Below are 17,304 nucleotides of genomic sequence, written 5' to 3' on the forward strand. Positions count from 1 at the left end.
CCTCTCTTCAGGCCTGGCTACCCTTTTCCCGTTCCTTTGGCAAGGGAGAATGGGTTTCATTTGGTGTTTTTTTGTCTGTACCTGTTGTTGGTGTTTCTGGGTTGTGGGCTTTGCTAGTTCCCAGGCTGTGATGCATAGGAGGCACCAAAAACTCCCAGGGAACTTTTCACTTGATCATTCCTCAAGTCCCAGGGCTAGTCCACCTTTCGGAACTGTTATGAGCAAACCTCAGAGCTGCCTTATGTATTGTGTCCAGGAGTTTTAGCTGTAATCAGGAGGAGCAATAAGGTGGCATGCATTGACTCATTCTTCTCTGGAACTGCAAGCTCTAGAAGCAATTCTTAAAAGCTGACATGATGAGTCAAAATACATGTTATATCAATCAGTACTATAGGAGATGGATTACCCCACCACATACTAACTAGCATTAACACATTAATTTTTGTTTATGAAGATTTATTGTTTGCAAGAGAACAAAACAATTGAATGAAAAGTGAAGAAAGTTGTTTAAATATTTTATCTTTAAGATCTCAAGTAGCAATTAAGATTTATCAATGTTAATTTAGTTTATATTTTTTCTGCCAGATGTTTAAAAAAAATCTAAATCATGTCAAGTTTTTGTTCAATATTATGAGTTTAAGAATCTATCCACTACCTTACTTATTTAGTTTTGAATTTCCAACTTTTAAAAATGTATACAATTACTACTAATTTTTTTATATAATTGTGACTAGATTTATCCTCTTTGCTCTCATTTAATGATTTAACTAATAAAAGAATTTTTTTTACTATTGCATTTTTTAATTTTTAGTTTTCTTATTGAAGTATAGTTGATTTACAATGTTTCAGGCATACAACAAAGTGATTCATTTATACATGTATATTTATAAATATGTATTCCTTTTCAGATTCTTTTCCATTATAGATTATTACAATATATTGAATGTTGTTCCCTGTGCTATACAGTACGTCCCTGTTGTTTATCTACTTTATACATAGTAGTGTGTATATGTTAATCCCAAATTGCAAATTTATCCCTCTCCTCCCCTCCCCTTTGGTAACCATAAGTTTTTCTGTCTGTGAGTCTATTAGAAAAAATTTTAAACTTTACTTCAAGAATTATTCTTTACTTTTCTCTATAGAAAGAATGCATATGACATGAACTGGCTCAAGTCCACCAGACAAGAAAACCTAACTGGCATGCTTAATTAAACAACAATTATAGTTGCCCTTGAGGGAAAAAAAAAAAGTTATTCAAAAGTATTAGGAAGAATTCAAAGGAAACATGTAACAAATTAAAAAGCTATTTAAAAGCTACTGGTAGATGTACTACTCTGGGAAACCTAGATGATAAACCTAGATGATAAACTTCTATATGTTCCAGTAATTTTAATCTTTATTATTTTATAAGATGTTTTCCCCAAGCTTATCCAACCTAAGGTATAGTATAACTAGTCCCACATCCAAGGTTATTCTTAAACTTCTGAGTGTATCTATCCAATATGCACATGCTACAGGGAGAGCAGAGGGAAACATTAACACTAAGCAATGTGCCTAACACTGATCTGTTTTTTGTGGAGAAACATCCCCATGCCATTTAAAATTTTCCATTGATGAAGAATCATGCGTTTTGGAACTGTTAACAGAACATATCTACATCATCTTCTTATAATAATGCCTAAGATGCTGGCTCTCATCTTCTTATTCCCTGTTTACCATTTTGCTTTCAGATCATTGCTGCCAATGGTTCTATTACATGGAGAGGCTGCCTCTCCCTCCTGGCAAGAAAAACTCATTGAAGAAATTTCACTCAAGAGACAGTATACTCTTGCCTCTTGCCTTCTGAAATGGCCCACACTCTGTCTGTGGAGTGCGTTTCTATCTAAATAATCTGATTCTTACCTATTACTTCACCTCCGAACTCTTTGGCGATGAAGAAAGAAACTTAAATTCACCAGAAAGGGTTATGCAGTTTTGTAAATAAGGATTTAAGTTGATTTTTCTATTTTCAGTACTAAGTCTCCTCATTTCTTTGTCTGGTACCTGTTGTCTCCAAGACGTTAAGGAGGATGATGAAGCAAATCAATGTTTCCTTCCCTTTGTGGGTGCTTTATAATGTAGCTGACAATGTACTCTCTTCACGTGAGACCTTCAAGATGGCAGAGAAGTAAGACATGGAGATCACCTTCCTCCCCACAAATATATCAAAAATACATCTACATGTGGAACAACTCCTACAGAACACCTACTGAACGCTGGCAGAAGACCTCAAACTTCCCAAAAGGCAAGAAAATCCCCACGTACCTGAGTAGGGCAAAAGAAAAAAGAAAAAATAGAGACAAAAGAATAGGGATGGGACTCGCACCTCCGGGATGGAGCTGTGAAGGAGGAAAAGTTTCCACACACTAGGAAGCCCCTTCACTGGCGGGGGCAGGGAGGAAGCTTCAGAGCCATGGAGGAGAGCACAGCAACAGGGGTGCAGAGGGCAAAGCTGAGAGATTCCCGCACAGAGGATCGGTGCCCCCCAGCACTCACCAGCCTGAGAGGCTTGTCTGCTCACCCGCCGAGGCAGGTGGGGGCTGGGAGCTGAGGTTCGGGCTTCAGAGGTCAGATCCCAGGGAGACGACTGGGGTTGGCTGCGTGAGGACAGCCTGAAGGGGGCTAGTGTGCCACAGCTAGCCGGGAGGGAGTCCGGGAAAAAGTCTGGAGCTGCCAAAGAGGCAAGAGACCACTGTTCCAGGGTGCGAGAGGACAGGGGATTCCATCCCAGTGTGCCCACAGAGGGCAGAGCACTGCCTAAGCGAGCTCCAGAGACAGGTGCGAGCCACAGCTATCAGTTCGGACCCCAGAGATGGTCATGAACCGCTAACGCTGTGGTCACTGCCACCAAGAATCCTGTGTGCAAGCGCAGGTCACTATCCACACCCACCGCCCCCCACCCCAGGAGCCTGTGCAGCGCGCCACTGCCAGGGTCCCGTGATCCAGAGACAACTTCCCCAGGAGAAGACACGGCACGCCTCAGGCTGTTGCAACATCAAGCCAGCCTCTGCTGCCTCAGGCTTGCTCTGCATTCCAACTATGACTACTGTACCCCTCCCTCCCCCTGGCCTGAGTGAGCAAGACAGCCCTAAACAGCTGCTGCTTTAACCCCCTCCTGTCTGGGTGGGGAAGAGACTCCTGAGGGTGGCCTACACGCAGAGGCAGGGCCAAAGCCAAACTGATCCCCAGGAGCTGTGCGAACAAAGAAGACAAAGGGAAATTTCTCCCCGCAGCCTCAAGAGCAACAGATTAAATCCCCACAATCAACTTGATAAACCCTGCATCTGAAGAATACCTGAATAGACAACGAATGTTCCCAAAATTGAGGCAGTGGACTTTGGGAGCAACTGTAGACTTGGGGTTTGCTTTCTGCATCTAATTTGTTTCTGGTTTTATGTTTATCTTAGTTTAGTATTTCGAGCTTATTATCATTGGTGGATTTGTTTATTGTTTTGGCTGCTCTCTTCCTTATTTTTTTTAAATATATTTGCTCTCTTCCTTTATATATATATATATACATATATATATATAATTTTTCCTTTTTCTCTTTTTGTGACTGTGTATGTGTATGCTTCTTTGTGTGATTTTGTCTGTACAGGTTTGCTTTTACCATTTGTCCTAGGGTTCTGTCTGTCCAGTTTTTTTGCTTTTTTTAAAATCTTTATCTTTATCTTTCTGCCTTTTCTTCTGAGCCGTGTGGCTGGCAGGGTCTTGGAGCTACGGGCGGGTGTCAAGTATGAACCTCTGGGATGGGAGGGCCGAGTCCAGGGCACTGGACCACCAGAAACCTCCTGGCCCCACATAATATCAATCGGCTAGAGCTCTCCCAGAGATCTCTGTCTCAATACTAAGACACGGCTCCACCCAACAGCCAGCAAACTCCACTGCTGGAAGCCCCAGGCCAAACAACTACAAACACAGGAACATAACCCCACCCATTAGCACAGAGGCTGCCTAAAGTCATACTAAGTTCACAGACACCCCAAAACACACCACCAGACACGGCCCTGCCCACCAGAAGGACAAGATCCAGCCCCACCCACCAGAACACAGGCACCAGTACCCTCCACCATGGAAGCCTACACAAGCCACTGAACCAAATCACCCATAGGGGGCACACACCAAAAATAACAGGAACTACGAACCTGCAACCTCTGAAAAAGGAGACCCCAAACATTGTAGTTAAACAAAATGAGAAAACAGAGAAATATGCAGCAGATGAAGGAGCAAGGTAAAAACCCACCAGAACAAACAAATGAAGAGGAAATAGGCAGTCTACCTGAAAAAGAATTCAGAATAATGATAGTAAAGATGATCCAAAATCTCGGAAATTAAACAGAGAAAATACAAGAAACGGTTAACAAGGACCTAGAAGAACTAAAGAGCAAACAAACAATGATGAACAACACAATAAATGAAATTAAAAACACCCTAGAAGGAATCAATGGCAGAATAACTGACGCAGAAGAGATAAGCGACCTGGAAGATAAAATAGTGGAAAAAACTGCCGCAGAGCAGAATAAAGAAAAAAGAATCAAAAGAACTGAGGACAGCCTCAGAGACCTCTGGGACAACATTAAAGGTACCAACATTTATAGGGGTCCCAGAAGAAGAAGAGAAAAAGAAAGGGACTGAGAAAATATTTAAAGAGATTATAGTTGAAAACTTCCCTAACATGGGAAAGGAAATAGTCAATCAAGTTCAGGAAGTGCAGAGTCCCATACAGGATAAATCCAAGGAGAAACAAGCCAAGACACATATTAATCAAACTATCAAAAATTAAATTCAAAGAAAAAATATTAAAAACAGCAAGGGAAAAGCAACAAATAACATACAAGGGAAACCCCATAAAGTTAACAGCTGATGTTTCAGCAGAAACTCTGCAAGCCAGAAGGAAGTGGCAGGACACATTTAAGTAACGAAAGGGAAAAACCTACAACCAAGACTACTCTACCCAGCAAGGATCTCATTCAGATTCGATGGAGAAATTAAAACCTTTACAGACAAGCAAAAGCTAAGAGAATTCAGCACCACTAAACCAGCTTTGCAACAAATGCTAAAGGAACTTCTCTAGGCAGGAAACACAAGAGAAGGAAAAGACCTGCAGTAACAAACCCAAAACAATTAAGAAAATGGTAATAGGAACATACATACCGATAATTACCTTAAATGTAAATGGATTAAATGCTCCAACCAAAAGACATAGACTGGCTGAATGGATACAAAAACAAGACCCGTATATATGCTGTCTACAAGAGACCCACTTCAGACCTAGGGACACATACAGACTGAAAGTGAGGGGGGGTGGAAAAAGATATTCTATGCAAATGGAAATCAAAAAAAGCTGCAGTAGCAATTCTCATATCAGACAAAATAGACTTTAAAATAAAGACTATTACAAGAGACAAAGAAGGACACTACATAATGATCAAGGGATCAATCCAAGAAGAAGATATAACAATGGTAAATATTTATACACCCAACATAGAAGCACCTCAATACATAAGGCAAATGCTAACAGCCATAAAAGGGGAAATCGACAGTAACACAATCATAGTGGGGGACTTTAACACCCCACTTTCACCAATGGACAGATCATCCAAAATGAAAATAAATAAGGAAACACAAGCTTTAAATGATACATTGAACAAGATGGACTTAATTCACATTTATAGGACATTCCATCCAAAAACAACAGAATACACTTTCTTCTCAAGTGCTCATGGAACATTCTCCAGGATAGATCATATCTTGGGTCACAAATCAAGCCTTGGTAAATTTAAGAAAATTGAAATCATATCAAGTATCTTTTGTGACCACAATGCTATGAGACTAGATATCAATTACAGGAAAAAATCTGTAAAAAATACAAACACATGGAGGCTAAAGAATGCACTACTAAATAACCAAGAGATCACTGAAGAAATCAAAGAGGAAATCAAAAAATACATAGAAACAAATGACAATGAAAACACGATGACCCCAAACCTATGGGATACAGCAAAAGCAGTTCTAAGAGGGAAGTTTATAGCAATACAATCCTACCTCAAGAAACAAGAAAAATCTCAAATAAAAAACCTAAACTTACACCTAAAGCAATTAGAGAGAGAGAGAAAAGAAAAAAAAAAAACAACCCCAAAATTAGCAGAAGGAAAGACATCACAAAGATCAGATCAGAAATAAATGTAAAAGAAATGAAGGAAACAATAGCAAAGATCAATAAAACTAAAATCTGGTTCTTTGCGAAGATAAACAAAATTGATAAACCGTCAGCCAGACTCATCAAGAAAAAAAGGGATAAGACTCAAATCTACAGAATTAGAAATGAAAAAGGAGAAGTAACAACTGACACTGCAGAAATACAAAGGATCATGAAAGATTACTACAAGCAACTATATACCAATAAAATGGACAATCTGGAAGAAATGGACAAAATCTTAGAAAAGAACAACCTTCCGAGACTGAACCAGGAAGAAACAGAAAATATAAACAGACCAATCACAAGCACTGAAATTGAAACTGTGATTAAAATTCTTCCAACAAACAAAAGTCCAGGACCAGATGGCTTCACAGGTGAATTCTATCAAACATTTAAAGAAGAGCTAACAACTATCCTTCTCAAACTCTTCCAAAATATAGCAGAGGGAGGAACACTCCCAAACTCATTCTATGAGGCCACCATCACCCTGATACCAAAACCAGACAAAGATGTCACAAAAAAAGACAACTACAGACCAATATCACTGATGAACACAGATGGAAAAATCCTCAACAAAATACTAGCAAACAGAATCCAACAGCACATTAAAACGATCATACACCATGATCAAGTGGGGTTTATCGCAGGAATGCAAGGATTCTTCAATATACGCAAATCAATCAATGTGATACACCATATTAACAAACTGAAGGGTAAAAATCATATAATAATCTCAATAGATGCAGAAAAAGCTTTTGACAAAATTCAATACCCATTTATGATAAAAACTCTCCAGAAAGCGGGCATAGAGGGAACCTACATCAAAATAATAAAGGCCGTATATGGCAAACCCAGAGCCAACATCGTTCTCAGTGGTGAAAAACAGAAACCATTTCCTATAAGATCAGGAACAAGACAAGGTTGCCCACTCTCACTGCTATTATTCAACACAGTTTTGGAAGTTTTAGCCACAGCAATCAGAGAACAAAAAGAAATGAAAGGAATCCAAATCGGAAAAGAAGAAGTAAAATTGTCACTGTTTGCAGATGACATGATACTATACATAGACAATCCTAAAGACGCTACCAGAAAACTACTAGAGCTAATCAATGAATTTGGTAAAGTAGCAGGATACAAAATTAAAGCACAGAAATCTCTGGCATTCCTATACACTAATGATGAATAATCTGAAAGAGAAATTAAGGAAACACTCCCATTTACCACTGCAACAAAAAGAATAAAATATCTAGGAATAAACCTACCTAAGGAAACAAAAGACCTGTATGCAGAAAACTATGAGACTGATGAAAGAAATTAAAGATGATACAAACAGATGGAGAGATATACCATGTTTTCAGATTAGAAAAATCAACATTGTGAAAATGCCTATACTACCAAAAGCAATCTACAGATTCAATGCAATCCCTATCAAGCTACCACTGGCAGTTTTCACAGAACTAGAACAAAAAATTTTACAATTTGTATGGTAACAGAAAAGAACCTGAATAGGCAAAGCCATCTTCAGAAAGAAAAACGGAGCTGGAGGAATCAGGCTCCCTGTCTTCAGACTATACTACAAAGCTACAGTAATCAAAACAGTATGGTACTGGCACAAAAACAGAAAAATAGATCAATGGAACAGGATAGACAGCCCAGAGATAAACCCACGCACATATGGTCATGTTATCTTTGAAAAAGGAGGCAAGAATATACAATGGAGAAAAGACAGCCTCTTCAATAAGTTGTGCTGGGAAAACTGGACCACTACATATAAAAGAATGAAATTAGAATACTTCCTAACACCATACACAAAAATAAACTGAAAATGGATTAAAGACCTAAATGTAAGGCCAGACACTATAAAAGTCTTACTGGAAAATATAGGCAGAACACTCTATGACATAAATCACAGCAAGATCCTTTTTGACCCACCTCCTAGAGAAATAGAAATAAAAACAAAAATAAACAAATGGGACCTAATGAAACTTAAAAGCTTTTGCACAGCAAAGGAAACCATAAACAAGACGAAAAGACAACACTCAGAATGGGAGAAAATATTTGCAAACCAATCAGCGGACAAAGGATTAATCTCCAAAATACACAAGCAGCTCATGCTGCTCAATATCAAAATAACAAACAACCCAATCCAAAAATAGGCAGAAAACCTAAACAGACTTTTCTCCAAAGATATACAGGTTGCCAACAAACACATGAAAGGATGCTCAACATCACTAATCATTAGAGAAATGTAAATCAAAACCACAGTGAGGTTTCACCTCACATCACTCAGAATGGCCATCATCAAAAAATCTACAAACAATAAATGCTGGAGAGGGTGTGGAGAAAAGGGAACCCTCTTGCACTGTTGGTGGGAATGTAAATTGATACAGCCACTATGGAGAACAGTTGGAGGTTCCTTAAAAAACTAAAAATAGAACTACCATATGACCCAGCAATCCCACTACTGGGCATATACCCTGAGAAAACCATAATTCAAAACGAGACATGTACCACAATGTTCACTGCGGCACTATTTTCAATAGCCAGGATGTGGAAGCAACCTAAGTGTCCATCGACAGATGAATGGATAAAGAAGATGTGGCACATATATACAATGGAATATTACTCAGCCATAAAAAGAAATGAAATTGAGTTATTTGTAGTGAGGTGGATGGACCTAGAGTCTGTCATACAGAGTGAAGTAAGTCAGAAAGAGAAAAACAAATACCGTATGCGAACACATATATATGAAATCTAAAAAAAAAATAATAAGGTTCTGAAGAGCCTAGGGGCAGGACAGGAATAAAGACGCAGACGTAGAGAATGGACTTGAGGATACGGGGAGGGGAAAGGGTAAGCTGGGACGAAGTGAAAGAGTAGCATTGACATATATACACTACCAAATGTAAAATAGATAGCTAGTGTGAAACAGCTGCATAGCACAGGTAGATCAGCTTGGTGCTTTGTGCTTTTGACCACCTAGAGGGGTGGGATAGGGAGGGTGGGAGGGAGATTCAAGAGGGAGGGGATATGGAGATATATATAACTGATTCACTTTGTTATACAGCAGAAACTAACACACCATTGTAAAGCAATTATACTCCAATAAAGATGTTAAAAAAAAAAAGAGACAGTATAAGTATTTGCCCATCTAATCAAACAGTTTGTTCTGGATTTCTATCCAGTGTGTGAGGCCCTTTGGGATGTTTCCTGCCCACCTCACCCACCAGGAAAACTGTTCCTGGAAAAGGCTCTATTCTGCCAATAAGTAGCAGTATTAAAATATAATATAAAAATCACTGACACTAAACTGAAACTTTTAATTTGCCTTCAATTCTTAGTGAATACTAGCCTAAACGCACAGCAAACTCCTATAATTCTTTACAAAATAGGACAGCTCAAATAAGAGAAGCTCTGTCAAATAATCAGAGAAAGATTTTCTGCCATTTATTTACTTTTCCTTTTTTAAAACCAACTATATAGGGACTTACCTAAACTATCTAATTTAAACTTCAAAACTAGATCCCAGATGTAAGCAGATTTTATTCCCATTTTAGAGGAGAGTAAACTAAACTAGAGGGGGTTTAAATAACTTTTCCACGATCATATCTAGTAAATAGCAGAGACAAAATATAAGCCCAGGCCTCCTAACTCTTAGTCTAGTGTTATTTCAACTCTAATTCAGCTTATTTGACCAAAGGAATAATAATCTTAAAACTAGAAGATCTGGGGCTTCCCTGGTGGCGCAGTGGTTGAGAATCTGCCTGCCAATGCAGGGGACACGGGTTCGAGCCCTGGTCTGGGAAGATCCCACATGCCGCAGAGCAACTGGGCCCGTGAGTCACAATTACTGAGCCTGTGCGTCTGGAGCCTGTGCTCCACAACAAGAGAGGCCACGATAGTGAGAGGCCCGTGCACCGCGATGAAGAGTGGCCCCCGCTTGCCACAACTAGAGAAAGCCCTTGCACAGAAACGAAGACCCAACACAGCCATAAAAACAAAAAACAAACAAAAAAAAAAACTAGAAGATCTGTAATAGCCAGCTTTTACAAGCTACGGATGTAACATTTCTGAATTTTAATATCCTCACCTATTTAAAAAGATAGTAATGCTTACTTTATAGATATTTAAGGATAATGTTATGGGGAAGGGGAGGGGGAGGGAGGAGAAGGAGGAGGAGTGGATGGAGAAGAAGAAGGAGGGGGGGAGCAGGAGGAGGAAGAAGAAGAGGAAGGGGAGGGGGAGGAGGAGAAATTTTTTTTTTAAACATGTGGATGTGTACAAAGGAACAAGGGGAAAAAATTAAAGGTTCAGGTATGTTCACTTCTCTGAATATAGTTATTCCCAGCATTCTTCCAGGGCTTTGGCTTCTTGTGGTTTTCCTGTCTCCTTATAATCAGTTTCCCTTTTTTGATTAAGTAAACTTCAACTGGATTTCTATCACCTGTAATCAGTATACTCTTTAAAAAAAAAAGTACCATTGTAGAATGTGTTAGGCTGAGTAATGGCTCCCAACAATATTCAAGTCCTAATCCATGGAATCTATGAATGTTACCTTATAAAGGATGTGATTAATTAAGGATTTTGAAATAGGGAGATACTCCTGGATTAACTAGCAGGGCCTAAATTTCTAAGAGGAAGGCAGAAGGAGTTTTGACTGTAGAAGAAGGCAATGTTACAACTGAAGCAAGATGCTGCTGCATCTTGAAGCAGAGGAAGATGGAGGAAGGGGCTATGAGCCACGAAATGCAAGTAATGAAGTTTTAGAAGCTGGAAAAGGCAAGGAAATGGATTCTTCCCTAAACCCAGTGTATTGGTCAGTCTTCTCCAGCGAAAAAGCACCAACACAATGCATAGATATAGATAGTGGTAGACATGGAGATAATAGAGATAAAAATATAGATAGATATGCATATAGATACATAAATATATATGATTTATTATAAGGAAAGAGCTCATGCAATTACAGAAACTGACAAGTCCCAAGACTGGCAAGGTGAGTTGACAAGCTGGGGACTCAGGAGAGCTGATGGTCTAGTTCCAGTCTGAGTCTGAAGGCCTGAAAACCAGGAGAGCCAATGCTGGAGTTTCAGTCCAAAGGCCAGCAGGCTTAAGATCCAGGAAGAGCTGATGTTCAGTTCAAATGAAAAGGCAGGAGAAAAGCTGATGTCCCAATCCAAAGGCCATCAGGCAGGAAGATAATTATCTCTCACTCAGGAAAGGGTCAACCTCTTTGCTCTATTTAGGCCGTTGACTGTATGGATGAGGCCCACCCACATTATGGTGGTCAATCTGTTTTACTCAGTCTACTGATTTAAACGTTAATCTAATCCAAAACACTCTCACAGAAACACCCAGAATAATGTTTGACCAACTATCTGGGCACTCCATGGTGTGAACACAATGAAAGGGATTTTGCACTTCTCACTTCCAGTACAGCCAGAGAATAAATGTGTACTGATTTAAGCCCCTAAGATAAAAGTAATTTTTTACAATAGCCATAGAAAACTAATTTCATAGAGCATAAAGAGAAATTAAGAAATGGTACCAGAAGGGACACATAAGGTGGAAAGTCCTCATGAAGATACTGAAATTAGAATAAATTAGAAACAATTACCTGAGGACCTTCATCTACCTTGTATGTGGCTAAGAACTCAACTAATAACTCCAGCAATCCCACCCTAATTAAAGGGTGTTATGAAAATGTGGTTATAACTTCCTTGGCACTTTCTACCCCACTTCCCAATTAGCCATGAGCACTAGACAAAGTTCTTAGTGGTAAAAGTTTTCATGAATGAAATCATGCTACAAGAACAGGTAGTGTTGAAGAAACAAACAGATAACTTATGGACAAATTAACTGCATAACACTGAATACTAGGAATTTGGAGTCTGATTATTGTTGACTTAGAGCACTGATTGGTGACATTTCCACTGACACTGACCCAACAAAAATAGAATGTTGCTTTGATTGCCAATTTGGGTTTTCAAACTTAAACTTCAAGCACGCATAGTTCAGGCAATGTGCTCTATTCAGCCTACATGTCTTGGTAGGCACACTGGCTCGAATTACCCACGCTTTCTAGTAGATAAGATAGAGGGAGGTTCGAGGATATTTGAAACAATGCAAGGAGCTCAGTGACTGTTGCGAGGACACCCAAGATGACCTCTGTAAGCTGTATTTAATTCCAGGAATGTGCAAAATGAAAGGATGTAAAGAGAAGGAAGGGAAACAAGGTGGTAGAAAGCCCTGGAGATAAGGATACATTTGAACTCTCGGTGTATACATCAACTCTCTCAATGCCCATATTTCGGCACAGAGCCTCTGCCACGGATGCAGTTTTCTTACAGGAAATACCCTGAAAGTGTTCAAGGAGGGCAAAGTTAACAGATGGAATTTTTTAGTGTCTAGAGCAGGGTTCAGCTAAGGTTGATTAAGCTGTTTCTTTTTTTTTACTTAATGCTTGATATGTCAGCCAAAGGCTGTATTCAATTCCTCGGTGACTTGCTCTGCTAGCTCAGGCATTAGGCCAATTTCCTCAGATAGAACAAACCTCTCTTTCACCCACGTTTGCTCAAGAGTTGACTGCATTGGTTTTTACATGAGTGAAAGGTTTGTTGCACTCTATTTATATTTTGTGGCAAGTTGCCTTTTCAAAATGTGTTTTGTTTAATACTGGATCTCAGGACATGGCTGAAGCACATTTTTTGTGCCCAACTGACCAGAAATAAGAATTTATTTAAGAGGGAGACGCAAGAGGGAGGAGATATGGGGATATATGTATACGTATAGCTGATTCACTTTGTTATAAAGCAGAAACTAACACACCATTGTAAAGCAATTATACTCCAATAAAGATGTTAAAAAAAAAAAGAATTTATTTAAGTACTCAAATATCCATGCTATTTTAAGAGGAACATTATATCTGGCTTACTGAGGTGTTTTGTAGAAAATCTGGACTCTCTATTGTTGTTTTTTTCACATATCTTAAGGGCAGGATGGATCATTTTTACAACTGAGTGAAAAATACGTCATGAAATTTCTTGTATTTAGAATACATTGTGCCTTCTAAGGGATATCATTAATGAATACTTAGAGGTTCTCGAATTAAATCAAGTGTCATTATACTTTATCAGGACTTTCTTAGGACTAGCATTTGAATTTTGTGAAATAAGGTATTGTATATCTTAACTGAATCTAACTAAAATCCAGTCTAAGACTCTTTTTTTTTTTTTTCCCCCTGAAGAGGAGCATTTTTTTTTAAACATGAAAGAATTATTCTAAGATAAAGGAAGAAAAAAAGCTGACGCAGATGATAACTGCTAGAGTGTGTGAATTTACACATGGATGACCACCAAGTATACACACTGGAGTCATCTAGACAGTTCTGATGCTCACTGGGTGTTGACCTGTGGGAATGAATGGCAGCAGTCCACCAACCATGATGCTTTCACATGAGCAGCCTCAACTGGCACTTTGGGGAACTCCCACTTGTCCTGGCACTTAGATGCTAACCAAGACTCTTAATTTTGAGAGAGTTGGCAAAAGGATGTAGAAGAATCAATTAGTAATCAATTAGTAATGCTATGATAGAATCATAAAATGAAATGACTTCTATGTAAGGAACAGTACTTTGGGATTGAGAACATGTGGCAAACTTAAGTCTCTGCTCTCCTCTAGGGCCATGGAAATGTTGGTAGAAGTAGTGATTAAACTGCAGCAGCCACAAGGCAATCACTGTAATTGAAGATTTTATTGACAAGAGGAAAGCTGATACTTTACATGATGATTGGTTTTCTAATTAGGAAGGAAACCATACTGAAAGACACTGGCTCACAAAATTAAAGGACAATCTTAAGAGTCCAGAGCATATTAGAAAACAATTTGAGTTACTTTTAAAATGTATTTGAAACATGCACTGAGAGCTTGAACATGGACGAAAATAAGAATTAATTTATCATCCAAAGACAGTTTGTGAAGAGTTTGAGACTGTTGCCTAAATTGATGGTGGTAACTTAGAAAAAAACGCCTTTTTAAAAAGTTTGCTCCAATTTTGGGGTAATACGGTGAAAATGATTCACATACATGTAAAAATAAATTGAAAGTATTGTATACATATTTATCAACTTTTAATTATGAGTATAAATTTTTAAATGCATCTACCTAAAAACTTTTAAATGAAAGTTTGAAAGTAATCAAAAAAAGTGCCTGTTTCACCTAAACCCTGATACTAATAAAGCAGTTTGATTGGCATACAAATGTGAAAGAAGAAGAATTCAAATGATAATCAAACATCTTTCATCCATGAACATTATCACCAGCAAAGTATATAACCATAATCAATAATGCCTGTAGAAAGAGTGGACTGTAAATCAGAGTGTAAAAGTGCTTCGAATTTCAGTCAATCAATGCTTCCAAAAGTAATACAGGCAGCATTTTCATTAACCTAAATGATCTGCAGAAAAATAGTTTTAATTTCCATTTAATATTCCTTACCATGTCTATGACCTTCAAACATGTAAACAGTAAAAGATGAAACATAAAATATGTTATGAGGGCTTCCCTGGTGGCGCAGTGGTTAAGAATCCGCCTGCTAATGCAGGGGACACGGGTTTGAGCCCTGGTCCGGGAAGATCCCACATAAATAAATAAATAAAATAAATAACTAAAAAAAAAAAAAAATGTTATGAGAGAAAATTGTATCCTATTACTCGTTGACGTAATTTCAATTGTTAAAAGATCTATAATACATCCAACTATTTTTTTTAAAAAAGCTTTCATCATCCTAATTGGCATAACCTCATGTCCAGTGACATCTTCTCTGTATCCTCCCTTCCCCAACCCTGCCTTTATAAAACACACTCTGATATCCATTTGGGAAATACAGATTTTATTTCCAAAAGGGAAAGAAACAGTTTGCTTCTTCTGAAATAGAAAATTGACAGGAAAACATGGACACATAGGTAACAAGTATTATTCAACATAAATCTGTTCCTCTTCTATTCTGTCATTACAGCTAATCATCTTTTTGAGTAATTTTTTTAGTGTCCAAATATATTTATTACTTTGTTAGGAGTGTTAATGACACTCTGTGGTTTTTTTAAGAAAATGTCCATACATTTTTAGAAATGCATAGTTTGTCATAATATCATTGAGAAGAAGTGTATCTGTGAATTCAGTGACGGGAAATGCCAACACTGGTTGAAAGAACACACCAAAAGACTTTCAGTTAATTAAATGTGTATGTTGAATCTACTTTGGGCTAGAACTGTACAATGCAAAGAATGACCCTCACTGTAAATTATGGACCTTAGTTAATAATAATTTATTAATATTGGTTGATTAATTGTGAAAAAATATACCACTCATGCAAGATGTTAATAATAAGGAAAACTGTGTGGATGGGGGGAAGGCAAAGGGAGTGTCTGTCCTATCTGCTCAATTTTTCTATAAAGCTAAAACTTTTCTAAAAAATAAAGACTGTGTAACAAATTGACATTAGTATTATAGTCATGTCACTTTCACTTTTGCTCTTAAAAATATATTTTTTCAGTTCATTTTTGTTATTCTTAAGTCACCTGTCTTTTTCATCACATCCATTAAAATCTGATGGGGGATTTTTTTTTTTTTTTTTTTTTTTTTTTGGTTTTTGGTGTTCTGTAGTTTCACTCTTATTTGTCTAGGATGGATTTATTTTTATTTGTCCTGTTTAATATTTTGGAACTTTGGGAATTTAAGAATTAATGTCTCTCACCTCATCTTGATATTCCTGACAATTTCTTCTTGAATACTCCTTGGTCTCCACTGTCTCCTTCTGGAACTCCAATGGACCTATCTTTAAACTTGTTATTCTGTCCACTAGGTCTCAATCTTCTTTCATATTTTATCTTTTTGTCTTTAACAACTATCCTGGGTAATTCAGATCTATCTTCTGGTTTATAAATTCTTTCTTCGTCAGTGCTTAATCTGATGTTTAACATATCCACTGAGCTTGTGTTTTAATTGTTATACTTTTCAAATTTTTCTTTTTATTTCAAACACTGCTGGTCAATTTTCATAATGAAACATTTGCTTCTTCTTACATATCATCTTTCACATCTTTAAAATGGTTAAACCCACTTATTTTATGTTTTGTATTGAACATTCTACTACCTATACATTCTACGGGATTGATCCACTGTTTCTGCTGACTTTCAGAGTGGTTTGTTTCCTTGTTATTTATTTGCCTATTTATTTGTAAATTCATACTTGTAACTCTAGCTATGAAAACTGTTTGAAGATTTTTTTTGGTTACTAGTGCTTTTTTTTTTTTTAGAAAAAAAATTCTGTTTGCTTCTGCCAAGTGTTCATGATTTTCAATCCATAACTGCTTGAAACTAAATTTTTGCTTGAGCTTACACAAGTAATATCTATTTCTTGAAATTTATATGCTTCCTGACTTTTCTTTAGGAATTATCAGAAAAGCTATTGCCAAGATAGACACACGTCTGCATAATCTGCTGTGGAGGGACAAAATTTTTTCTAGTTTACTCTCTGAGCACATCACTCTCTTGAGGACCTAGCTTTCCTTTGGGTCCGTGATGCAGCCTTTCTTTTTCTGAGGTACAAGGCTTTGTCTCCTGATGAGAAATGAATAAATTTGAATGTGATTCATTAAAATCCTGGTTTGAGGTCACCCAGAAACAGGTCACTTCTGGCCTCTGAGTAGTCTGCTCTATTTTATAATCAGCTTATGTATGAAAAAGATATCCTTTTACAAAACCTGATCAAGTGCTTTTTGGTGCTGTACCCAAAACAGCCTGTAAGACTATCTACCATAAAATATAAGTTTATATAAGAATAGTCTATCATATTGGTATAAATGAAACAAATTCCCCACTTTTTCATGGTCAATAAATACTGTCATTTGACAGTGAAACAAGGATTGGGATTTTTTCTTTTATCCTATAGGGTCAATAAAAGGAAGTTATAAGAAAGAACACTAAAAATTGTCTATAATATAATGCCATTTATAAAACCACCAATACATGCACATACAGATATACACAAAAATACACTTAATTACA

Source organism: Balaenoptera acutorostrata, chromosome 10, assembly GCF_949987535.1.
Source record: "Balaenoptera acutorostrata chromosome 10, mBalAcu1.1, whole genome shotgun sequence".
NCBI classification, from domain to species: Eukaryota; Metazoa; Chordata; class Mammalia; order Artiodactyla; family Balaenopteridae; genus Balaenoptera; species Balaenoptera acutorostrata.